Genomic DNA, 11,783 nt, shown 5'->3' on the forward strand with positions numbered 1-11,783 from the left:
TAATCCCCATATGTCACCAATTTCAATCAGAAAATTTGAAAAGCTAACAGGAAAAATATTCCATCTGTAATCCCATAAAAAATTATAACGTACCCACCTCTGTGGATACACTTCTGGTTGTATAATACATATAACACCTTTGTGGGGGAAAATTGCAAATCATTGCTTAAGCACATAGAAGTAGGCCCAAGATAAATGTTCATGAATGGGAAGAATCGTTATCAAAATATAAGTGATTTCTCTCAAGCCAATCAACAAATTAAATGCAATTCCAGCAAAATAGAAATTTTCATAGAACTGAATAAGCTCATCCTAAAATGAACATGGGAAAGCAAAAATCCAGATAGTATGGAGAGATGATTTATTTGTAGTCAAGCGTAATTAACATACAGGGCTATATTACTTTCAGGTGTAGAACCTGATGATTCCGCAATTCTATACTTTTCTCAAAGCTCATTAAGGTAAGTGCACTCTTAATCTCCTGTATTTGTTTCACTCACTCATCCCCCGCTTTTTCTCTGACAACCACCAGTTCTCTGTATTTAAGAATCCTTTTTTTTTGTTTCTCTCTCTTTTCTTCATTTGTTTTGTTTCTTAAACTCCACATATGAGTGAAATCCTGGAGTATTTGTCTTTCTCTGAGTGACTTATTTTTTTTAAAGCATTTTAGTTATTTTTAGTTAAAAACAGACTTTTCCAAGGGTGACAAAGTGAACTGAAGGTCAGATGGAAGGAAGCAGGGTGTGTGGGCTGCTCAAAGCTCTTGCTCCAAAATCTGGAGGTGAGGAAAGGAGGTCCCCCCAAGAATTCAAGCGTGACTGGTCAGCAGAGGGATGACTTTGATGACTTTGGGCACTGGATCAGTCTATGTAGGCTCTAAGGTGATTTCCACCTGCCAGTTGGTCGACTTGATAAATATTATCACTCTTAGGTGCTGTTACATTAAGGGATGACACAGGAAGCCAAGAGAGTGGCTTATTCAGTTGGATTCTGAATCACAATCGGGAAGTAGTCTTTATCTGGTGCAACCATGATTTCAATTTTCTTGGAGTGAATTCGAAGAAAGGTGAGGTCATTCTGTGGGTCAACTTCATGGACGGTGCTCCGGGCCTTCAAGATGGAGTCGTGCATGAGGTTGGCATACTGTGTGGTAGTGGGATTGTCCATGGCGCTCTTGATGGCAATGCCTTCTGTGTTCCCCACGATGATGCCCTGCACTCCCTTCTGGCTCTGAAGTCCTTCAGCGTCTCCTCAGCCTCTGCCATTTCCAACCGATCCAGTAGATCCACGACGCCGGCACTCAGTCTCTGAGTCTTATTTTATTTAGCATTATGCCCTCTAGGTCCATCCATGTCATTACAAATGGCAAGATTTCATTCTTTTTGATGGCTCAGTACTATCCCATGGTGTGTCTGTGTGTGTGTATATATATTCCACAGCATGTGTGCATATATGTATGTATATTCCACATCTTCTTCACCCATCTATCTATTGATGGGCACTTGCTTCTGTATCTTGTTAAAATGTCCAAACTACCCCAAGCAATCTACAGATTTAATGCAATCCTTATCAAAATACCAACAGTATTTTTCACAGAACTAGAACAGATGATCCTAAAATTTGCATGGAACCGCAAAACTTATTTGTTGATATCACGTTAGGAGAAGTTTTCCTAAATAAGATACAAATGGCATAAATCATAAAGGAAATATAGGTAAATTGATTATATTAAAAATGACGCCTCTACATAAGAGACTCCGTGAGCAAAGCGGGAACACCAGCCACAAGTGGCCAAAGTTCTTTGTAATAAATAAAGCTGACAAATGCCCAGAATATTAGAAAGCTCTCAAAAAGATAAGAAAGGGAAAAATAAACATAGGAAAATGAGCAAAAGATATAAAAAGAGAATTCACAGAGTCCAAAGTCCAAATAGCCAATGAATGTATGAGAAGTTTCAGCAAATGCAGAGTAGAATGGGGCCCCGTGGAGTCCGTCTGTGTCCCGCGGGAGGTGTGGAGCAGGTGCTGACCGAGGGAGCAGGGGACGGAGGTGGGGAAACAGGTAGCTTCTGCTCCATGTCCGGGGAAGGCAGTGGTTGCCCCATTACATTATTATGGTTTTCTGTGTTTGAGATGTCTCACAATTCAAAAAAATGTGAATTTTTTCACATTTTACAATTTAAAAAAATGCAAAGCAAGTAGTTTGTTATGATTAATAACTAAGGAAGTGAAGTATCTTCAAAAGCAAAAGCTTAGGAACAGTTATTTATTCTGAAAACAGTTTCTGTGCAGTCCACGTCGTACTTGGGGCCTCGAGGCTCGAAAGTCAGGGTGTCGTCATCTGTATCCCTGGGGTCTGGCCGGCACACAAGCGGGACCCTCAGGGTGGCAGCCATCCGGGAGTGCGGGTCAGAGCTCAGGAGCTTCGTCCAGGGCTGGCAGGGGAGGTGTCCCCAGGGAGGTTGGGGAGATCCCGATCCTACAGGATGAGCGAGTGCCGGCCCGACAGACCCGTAGGGGCAGGGAAGACTGTGGACACAGACCCCTGTCCGGACTGCTGGGCATCAGCACTGAGGGGGCCCCTCTGGGTGGCAAGGGTTGTGCCAGGTGGACGGGGCACCCTGACCCCACAACTTACTCTCCACATTGAGGATTTAGGGTGTGCACGGTCACCTACGACGTACAAGGCCGTCGAGAGGAAAATTACCTGTAGGGCCTCAAATCTATGCCCTGAATTCCTCCATTAGTGGAGCGTTTGTGACTTGTCACAGGAAAGGCTTTGGGGGGATGAGGAGCGAAACAGGAGGGGGGGGTTGAGGCAGGGAGCTAGGAGAGCAGGCCCCCTGCCCTACAGGTGGGCCTGCGCTGCTGGGAGAGCCGCCCCGCCAGAGCACACGGGCTGGGAAGCAGAGGCAGGCAGCCTCCAGCCCGGCCCTGTTAGTCCAGGCGCACACGGTGCAAGCCCACGGGCAACCCAAGCACGGGCTCCTTGGACAGTGCTCGGGCAGTGGTGAACGTGGCCTACTTCTCTGCCGTCTGGGTGTGTGCCCCAGCGCCTTCCCCCGTCCCCCGGGCTCCTGGCCTCAGAGGTGCTGCAGCTCAGTCCCCTTGGGAGGGGGAGCGGGGCTCTGCTCTGGTGTCCTGGGGGTGCTGGTTCCTTCCGGCCTCCCTCTGGCTGCGGGCACAGAAGTACCAGGGACCGCGGGAGCTGGACAAGGCGTCCCCGAGTTCCAGAGGCTGGACGCCGGGGTGTGGGTGCCGCCCATCTGCACCCTGCTGAGCACCCTCTTCCTCCCTGCAGCCCGAGCCCCCGCGTGACAGTGGGAAAGAGCTCTGGCCGCCTCATCTCCTTGTGAGCGTGTCAACACTGTGACCCCACGACCCCGTGTAACCCTGACCGCCCTCTCTAATCCCAGCATGTTGGCATCACGTACAGATTTGTGGGGACACATTCGGTGCCTGGCACCTTCCTTCTGCTGCCCCTGACAACGCTCCTTAGGGGCTGACGGAGCAAAGACGAGAAACACTGTGTGTCTGCTGGTCTTGGGGGACTCATAGTAGGATAGGGATTACCCAGAATTAGAAGACATCATTATTAGGCAATTAAAATAACTATTATTAGTTAAATGATTTTTAATAATTTTTTTTAAAGAGCAGCTTAGATTCACAGCAAAATTGAGGGGCGAGCACGGATTCCCCATTTAGCCCCTGTCCCTACACACGTGGCCTTCCCCGCTATTAACATCCCTCGCCACAGTGGTGCGTTGAACCCACGCGGACGCGTCGTTATCAGTCTACGCTGGGGGTCACTCTCGGTGTCCAGGATATTCTGTGATAAACGTATGATGACACGTACCCATCGTCCCAGTACGTGCAGAGCAGTGTCCCCGCCCTAACAGTCCTCTGCGCTTTGTCTGTCATCTTTCCCTCCCCCCAAACTCTGGCAGCCACCAACCTCTTTTTTTTTTTCACTGCCTTCATACTTTCGCCTTTTCCGAAGGCAATTACATTTTAATGGTAAATAATAATGAAACGACTCAAGAAACAAGATATACAGTATTTCCAGGTTTGAGGAAGAGAGACAGGAATTGGCATACGGGCAGGTGGGCCCTCACCATTCTCTCCTGCTCTCTCTCTCTCTGGCTTGTTCTGTTTCCAGATTCACATGTTCTCTATGAAATTTCAAGATGTTTTCACTTGGCCTTCAGGCACTGGGCCTGTAGGGAGGGTGCGCGGCTTGGTCTCATGGGGGCCAGGAGGGCATGTGACGTTTTAAAGACCAGGGTCACTTGCTCCGGAAACTTGTTGGAGAGCTTTCAAAGTCCACCGCGATTCTGAAGTGGACAGCCCTGGTCCTACTTATCACAAGCCTACTCAAAATCCTCTTTTCTTTGAAATTACTTTGGAAAAGGTGCCAGGTGGGGAGCTGTGGACGAGGCGGTCAGACACTTGTCCCATCCTGAGCTTCCCACTGCCTGTGCAGGAGATGCAGACCCACCGACCAGCTTCCTCACACGTGCAACGAGCTGCTGTCTTGCCAGAGCATTTGTTGCATGTAAATCAGGAGGAAAAAGCCACGACTCTTTTTCTGCACATCAAATCTCAGGAATCTTCACTGACTAGATGAGTGACAAAAGCCAGAAAACAAACAAACCCAAATAAACCATCCTGACGCTGAAGTAGAAGGAAGACCAGATTACTGCTAAGAATGGGTGGAAAGTTTCCGAAGTCTGGTGGAGAAAAGGCCTTTTCAGGACATATCACCCTTGGATATTTTTTAAAAACCTTCTGAACTTGATCCTGTGCTCAGATCCTATCATATCAATAAGTAACGACAAAAATTTTTGCCCATATGCATAAAACCTAATGAGTTTATTCTGGGAGAGATCACATTAAAGGGATAATACTTAACCTTGGAAGACTTTGAGCTCTCATTTGAAGAAACAACATTTTATAAAAGCAGCTAGTGACAATCTCTAGTTACGATCAGCTCTGCAGGAGTTAAGAGCTGGTACATTGCAGAAAAAGGAGGTTGGAAAACTTTTTGTTTCCCAAGTAGGTGTTTGAAGCTACTTTTGTGTCTTTCTAAATACCTTTTGCACTAGAACACTCCACATTTCTGCAAGCAGAAGGCTCAAGAGTGTAGAGTGAGACTGCCTGGGCGCTCATTTTGCAGAAAAGGACATAGATCCAGAGCTTGTAGGTCCACCATTACCACAGCCCTGCGGCTGGAGTCCGGTCTCCTGGGTCCAGGCCAGGACTCTTGCTCCCGTGTCATGTTGCCCTGTTTTTTAAGGAGGAATCGCTAGTGATGGTTGATGTCTGTTCTCAAGGCAGCCACGACCAGCGTGCGTGTGTGTCCGCAGCGCAGGCCCCGGCTCGCTGGCTTCCTTCCTGTGTCGTTAGCAACACGAGGTGGAAAGTGCTGGAATAGCAAACATTATGTGAGCTGCTCTTCCAGAGAAGATGTGTGCAACCTGTTAAGCACATTCTGGCTGTTTCCATGCACAGGGCATCATCCATGGCCCACGGCACTGGACAAATGAGCTTTCCAGAGTGGGCTTCCTGGGATTTGTCCTCCCCCACATGAGAGGCATTAGGCACCCGGAGGGAATGTGCTCCCCCGGGCTTCGCCTTTTTTCTGAAGAAGCTGTCCATGTTCAGCAGACTGCAGCCTCACACTCTCCCCCCAGAGCACTCCCCAAGCCACGGGCGCCCTGTTCTAATGCCCACGTATTGACCGTGTCTTTCATCATCTGCATCAGATGCTCTGCCGCCAGGGCCGAGCTCACCCTGGAAGCTCCGTCCCTCTCAGGGCTACTCCGTTCCTAGAGACAAAACCACGGTGCCTGCTTGAGTGAAAGGAACCGGGCCAGAGCCCTGCCACCTTGTCAGGCTTCACGGCCTATGTCCCCCTGTGCCTGGCCTACCCACAGCCAGGGCTGCCCTCCCGTCCCCAGCCGCTGCAATGCTTCAGGCCACCGCCCATAAGTCTGCTTACTCTTGCTGTCCCGTTCCTCCCTTCACAAGCTGCAATAAAGCCTGATGCTCCCCCTGCTTCCTGCAGCTCCCCACAAGCTGGTGCTTTCCGGGGGCCCCGCCTGATGCAGCTTGGCCCTCCTCCTGAGACCCGAGACTGACATGCTCTCTTTTCAACGACGATCACATCCTGCCTGTTGGCCTTACTGTACCCAAATTTCCTACCAATACAGTGTATTTGAGAACACGCCCAGATTGGCAAATACTTTGTCTTGACACTTATTAGTCGACGTGTCAGACCAGGCCCCACCTGGGCCATTCCATGGCTCCCAGGCAGGTTTCTCCTCTGGTGCATTTGACGGGGACCTGATGAGCCACACTTCTAGCCGTGCACCCAGAGCTGCTTTCCTTGAAGGAGGGCGTTTACACATCAGCCACGTCCTGGTGCAAGGGGGAAAAGAAAAGTCACTTCAAAATCAGCTTTTTCCACCTTTAATCTCCTGGGCTCTTAATTTAAATTCCATTCGATTAATGTGAGCTGGGTGGGGGCTGCAATCCTGAACCTGAGTCATCCAGTCTCCACCCTGGACTCAGGCGCCTGACATGAATAATCTCTTCCCTCACCATTACCTTAAACAGGCAGCTGCCCCGCTGTGAGCACAGGAGGCTTCGGGACAGAACTGACCTGGGTTCAAATGAGAGTGAAGCTGCTGCTTATTCTTTGCCAGGGGACAAGGGAGTAGAGCAAGAGAAGGCATGGGCTCCATGGGCGGAGCAGCTAAAAGAAAGTTAATGGAGACCATAAGCAATGGGCCAGACAAGCTTGGCTTCGGAGCCTCACTCTTGCTCTTATTAGCTGCGTGCTTGCTCTCAGGCAAATTACTTAACCTCCCTGGGCCTCAGCGCCTTTGTCAGTAAGATGAGAAGGAAAAAATAAGAAGTAACATTTACTGAACAATTTCAATGTACCATCATCTTAAATGCTATCACCCACTAACTTAATGACAGTTAAGCGTGACGTAGGCCCTACGGTATGGATGAAGAAATGAGGTGAGGTGGTTGGGATGTACGTCCAGGCAGCCTGCTGTGTCCAAGTGTCCGGGGCCTGCCTCATGACCGCGGCAGCATGCGTCTAGAATAATGCCAGACCGTGGTCAGCACCCATTGCTACTGAGAACCGGCCGGGAGTGGGAGCTATGCTTATTCATAAGCAACAGCTGCTAGTGCTTTTTGGGAACAAAGCTGCTCTCACTGGTGTGGTCACACTCGGTGAGCCAATTCCTCCTCCTCGTAGTTTCTTTCTAGTCTTCCTCCCCAGTACTAGGAGGAGAAGGGGGCTGCTTCAGGTAACTGCTTCTACGATGAGCTCACTGAGGGAGAGGAGTTCAGGCCTGGCTAGGAGTGGGGCAGGGGTCTTCACACTCTGACCCCAGGAGGTGTCTGGAAACCACAAGCGTCCCAAAGCTGCTCCAGTGTCCCACAGCCATGGGCTTATCACAGAAATTGTCTCAATGGTTCTCAAACCCTTCCTTGCCTTAATTCAACCTAAAGTTCACCCTAACCCACTCAGTCATGTCTCATTTGAGAAGATATCTCATGAGGATGGATGGGCAAGGACAGCCATATCTCAGAAGAGAGGATGGTAGATGCAAGTGACGTGCGACCCCATCCCCAGCCCAGGGTGAGTGGTAGGGGTAGTCAAGGCTCCTAAGTTGCTCAGCCGCATCAGGGGCTCGATGGTGTCTTCACAACAGAGGCTAGCCTGGTGCTGACCAGAAAGATGGGGCTACGTGGAATGTGTGGGGAGATACCCCACATGGGGACAGCAGGAACGAAATGGAAAACAAAAGACCCATTACTTATAGCATAAACTCATTCTTCCAAAGTGATAGGTAGTGTGGGGATGTGGGGACTAGTACATAAAATTAAGATTCTCTACAGGCTGGATTGCGTTGAGATGGTTCTAGAGGTTCAAGGCATAGAAGGAGGAGCTTGGATAGGACTTCAGCCCCACCACCTCGTCTGCACTGGTGAGATGCATCCTGATGGTCCCTTTGGGGCTTGTGTCTATGGCTAGGCTAAATTCAAGATAGAAGGTGCAGTTGAATCCTCAAGGGCCTTCATCCACTGCTTCAGAAGGTGGTTAGATGGACAGTGCCTGGGCACAAACATCAATGCCTGAGTTCATAGCTGCATTATGCCCAGAGGGCCTGTTTCTCACCTTGAAAATCAAGAGACACAATTGCCACTGGTTGGTACAGATTCCTCATCAGAGGAGTTAGGAGAACTAGGGGATGACCCTGGAGAGCTACGTGAAGAAATCAGATTTTGGAAGTTCAACCATATTTCAAACACACTGGGTAAGCTTTCTGTTTAAAGGTTGCCTTCTAGAAAATTCTCCTATAATGCCAGGAATCATCTCACGCCACAAGTAGGAGCTCATTCCTAAAGACAAAAGCTAATGCCATCAGCTAGATTTTCCCAAATCTTTAATAGTTTCCAGATGTGACAGTATATAAGCTTCTCAAAAATCACTCATGGAATAAAAAAAAAAAAAAAAGAATGACAAAAACATAGAAAAATTTCTTGTTGCTCCTTTTCTTATTAACAGGATAAATCATAAACTTCTCCTGCTCAAATGAGTGAGAGACGGTGCCCTCATATTTCTGAAATGGTCCTAGATGGAATGGAAAACACAGTATCTATTTGTAAAGGATGAAGCAGGCCTGTATTGGACAAGTTTTGTAACCCTGTGAGCCTCAATTTCTTCATCTGTAAAATGAAACTAGTATTTCTCTTACAAGGCTTACTTTGAAGATTTTGACTGATGACCAACCAGAAGTGCCCAATTAATATTAGTTTTCCCCTCCTCTTTATTGAACATGTTCCAGATGGAACACCTGAACGGGGCACCACCCTCACCTACACACACCCCAGCTGCTCTATGGTGAGGAAGGGTAGAGCAGTCAATACAGGAGGCTCTCTCCTGCACCTCTAGCATATTTTTATTCTCTTCTCCCCTGTCCCTTGCAGACCAGATTAAATGAATGTCCTACCTAGTAAATGCTTCCAAAGTACACAAAAGAGAGTGAAGGAAAAACCCCAGCTAGAAAAGGATCAAAATTTCCTGGTGTTTCTCATTTTTCTTTGTGAGGAAAGCCTTGGGCTTATTTACTCCCTGGGCCTCTGCATCCTCATATGTGAAACTGCCCCTGACATGCCTTTTGCTTTGAGGTTTCTATGGTCACTTGCTTCCCTGCCTAGGTCCTGCTCTAAGTCCTTTAGCTCTTTAACTTACTTATTCTGATAGCAGCCAATGAGGTAATCACCATTTTTCTCCTTATCACGGGTCAGGAAACTGAGTTTGAGTAATGTGCTCAAGGTCACAGAGTGAGCAAGAGGCAGAGTGGGATCCAGGCCACACAATCTAGATCCAGAGTTTACGCTCATTGTGCTGTGTCCCCCTCCACATTAATCACTTAACCAGTATTAAAAGGAAAAAACTGAAGTCAGAAAGGACTGACTTCATGATCTTGCCCTAAGCAAGGTATTTTCACCTACAGTTTCTCTTGGAGAAACACATGTAGCCATGGGCCTTTTCAGAAATCACTCCTTTCCTTGTTTTTCTTTCTCCAGAGGATTTGGAGGAGAAATTCTATCACTCATCCCTTGGTCCTGGGGCTACGCCTCTGGCTTGAGACCCTACGACACAAATTCTGTAGGCACGGGACAAAATTGGGAAGACCCTACATCCACACCTGGGGCTTTGTATGGGCAGAGTCCAAGGATAGCTTGGGTTCTTCAAGCCACAGTCAGGCAAGGGATTAGTCAGGCAAGGCAACAGCCAAAAGTGGTCAGGTTGAGTGAAATGTGCCCGTTCAGGACCCTAGGAAGCAGTGTACATGGGAACCAGCTTGAGTGGCAGTCAGCCCCAGGAGCTCCATATTCTGACCAGTAGATGCCTACTATGAGTGAAATCACTGTAGGAGGGTTCTGACCCTCACTCCATTGCCCGTGCAGCAGAAAGCCATAAACACACTGAACACTATGTAACAGGAGGGCTGGAAGCACTTAACTGGGCTCCTAGCTACTCTTTGGCCCCCAGGACTGGTCCCAAGATCTAAAGAACAGAGGATCAAGGGAGGTACTGAGGCAGGATTCTGTGAACATTTGGAATGAATGGCTATTTGGGCCCAGAGGACATGGGAGGGATGAGACCGGGGCTCTTAATCTGGGATCTGAGGTGGAGGATTTAGTCTCCAGTCCTACTGAATGGTAGGGTTAAAGTTTCTGTTCATTTTGTTCTTCAGAATTGGCCTAAGGATCTTCAGAGAGTACAAGGGACTAACACAGGTAACTGTAGAGGACAGCAGGGAATAAACAATGTGGGGCCTGACACTGTCCTGCCTTCTTAAGTGGGCAATCGGCTGGTAGGAAGTTGATGGAACATTCATAGTAATAATTCTTACCTACCAACAGTAACCATAACAGATTCTAGGGAAACCAATATTCGAAAGGTTATTTTTGTATTGTACCAATCCTAAGTAAGCCAATTAACTGATCATTGGAATCTGGGTAATTTCTACAATTTAAAAGCATAGTTAGTAAGTTTGGAATCAATTTAATGGTCTTGACCAATATTTTTAAAAAATGAAACAGAGTAAACTAGGAAATATCTATGGATGGTACATAGAAAGATTAACTTTTTTTTTTTTTTCACAAAAATTTTGTTCCAATTTATACAGAGTCATCCCTGTGCATCTACTGTGTTGTACTTAAAATGTATTTGAGACTGTGAATTTCAGTCAAAACAGATTGATAGTCACTTCTCTAAGCGTTTGCTGAGAACTTATGATGAGTCATGTTCTGTGCAAAGAACAGGGCTTTAAAAGCTCAGCTCTGCTCTAGGGCAAGCTTGGTGGACAGAAGGAACTGACATGCATCCAGTGCCCAGTGTCCTACTGGGGAAAGAGGAAAGCATCACAGAGGCACAAGGAACAGAATGATGGGTACTTCAGGATGGATAGGAGTGCTGGGGTAACCCTAACAAAATGCTGACATTTTATACTGAACATATGATTTACATGTTTACTACCTTCCAAACAGTCTGATTACATTTGAATTTTCTTTAGGGCATCAGATTTATCCCATTCCCTTTGAGTGGACTTCCAGTATGATCTCATGAAGGCCCAAGAGCTAGAACCGTGGAATTAAATTGATGACTATGATACCATAAAGACACATTTTTTGAGGCTACCTTAAATTTTTCTTTTTTAAAAAATTTTTTCTTATAAAAGATCATCAAATATCTGCATGTGCTTGAAGAAATTTAAACAAATGTCTTGTAAGAATGCAGTGTTCTCTTTAGCCATTTTATGTTTTGCAATGTTGTTGAGAGTCTTTCTCTGAGTCAGGTAATATGGTAATGTCATAACTTTGCTCCCAAATAAAGATGCTACCAAAAAATTGACTTCTGTTTCACAACTACTGTTACTCAATCTCTGAACCTGTCAAATACAGTGTCAGTAGTCTTTTGTACTGTGTAAATCTTGTTTTGCATGTCATCCTAATAACCATCCCAAAGAAACCCTCCAGGCATTTAAGACTAACTCATCAATTATGTTTTCTGGAAGTGGTGTAAATGTGAAAATTGGAGCTGTCAATCAAACTGAGAAAGATTACCATGATGGGAATGTAGCCCATGGGTGTGGTTCCAAAGATGTATATGTGATACCAGAAGCTTGGACAAGGGTCATCATCCACAGAATGTGAAAACTCACCCATCTGTTCTCCAAGGGACAGATA

At 46.9% G+C, this 11,783-nt stretch overlaps 1 pseudogene; it reads right to left on the reverse strand.

Moving 5' to 3' along the window:
* Positions 1-975: 975 nt before the first annotated feature.
* On the reverse strand, positions 976-1,265 carry LOC112659992 (dynein light chain roadblock-type 1-like; annotated as a pseudogene).
* Positions 1,266-11,783: the final 10,518 nt, after the last annotated feature.

This window comes from Canis lupus, chromosome 35 (assembly GCF_003254725.2).
Source record: "Canis lupus dingo isolate Sandy chromosome 35, ASM325472v2, whole genome shotgun sequence".
Taxonomy (NCBI): domain Eukaryota; kingdom Metazoa; phylum Chordata; class Mammalia; order Carnivora; family Canidae; genus Canis; species Canis lupus.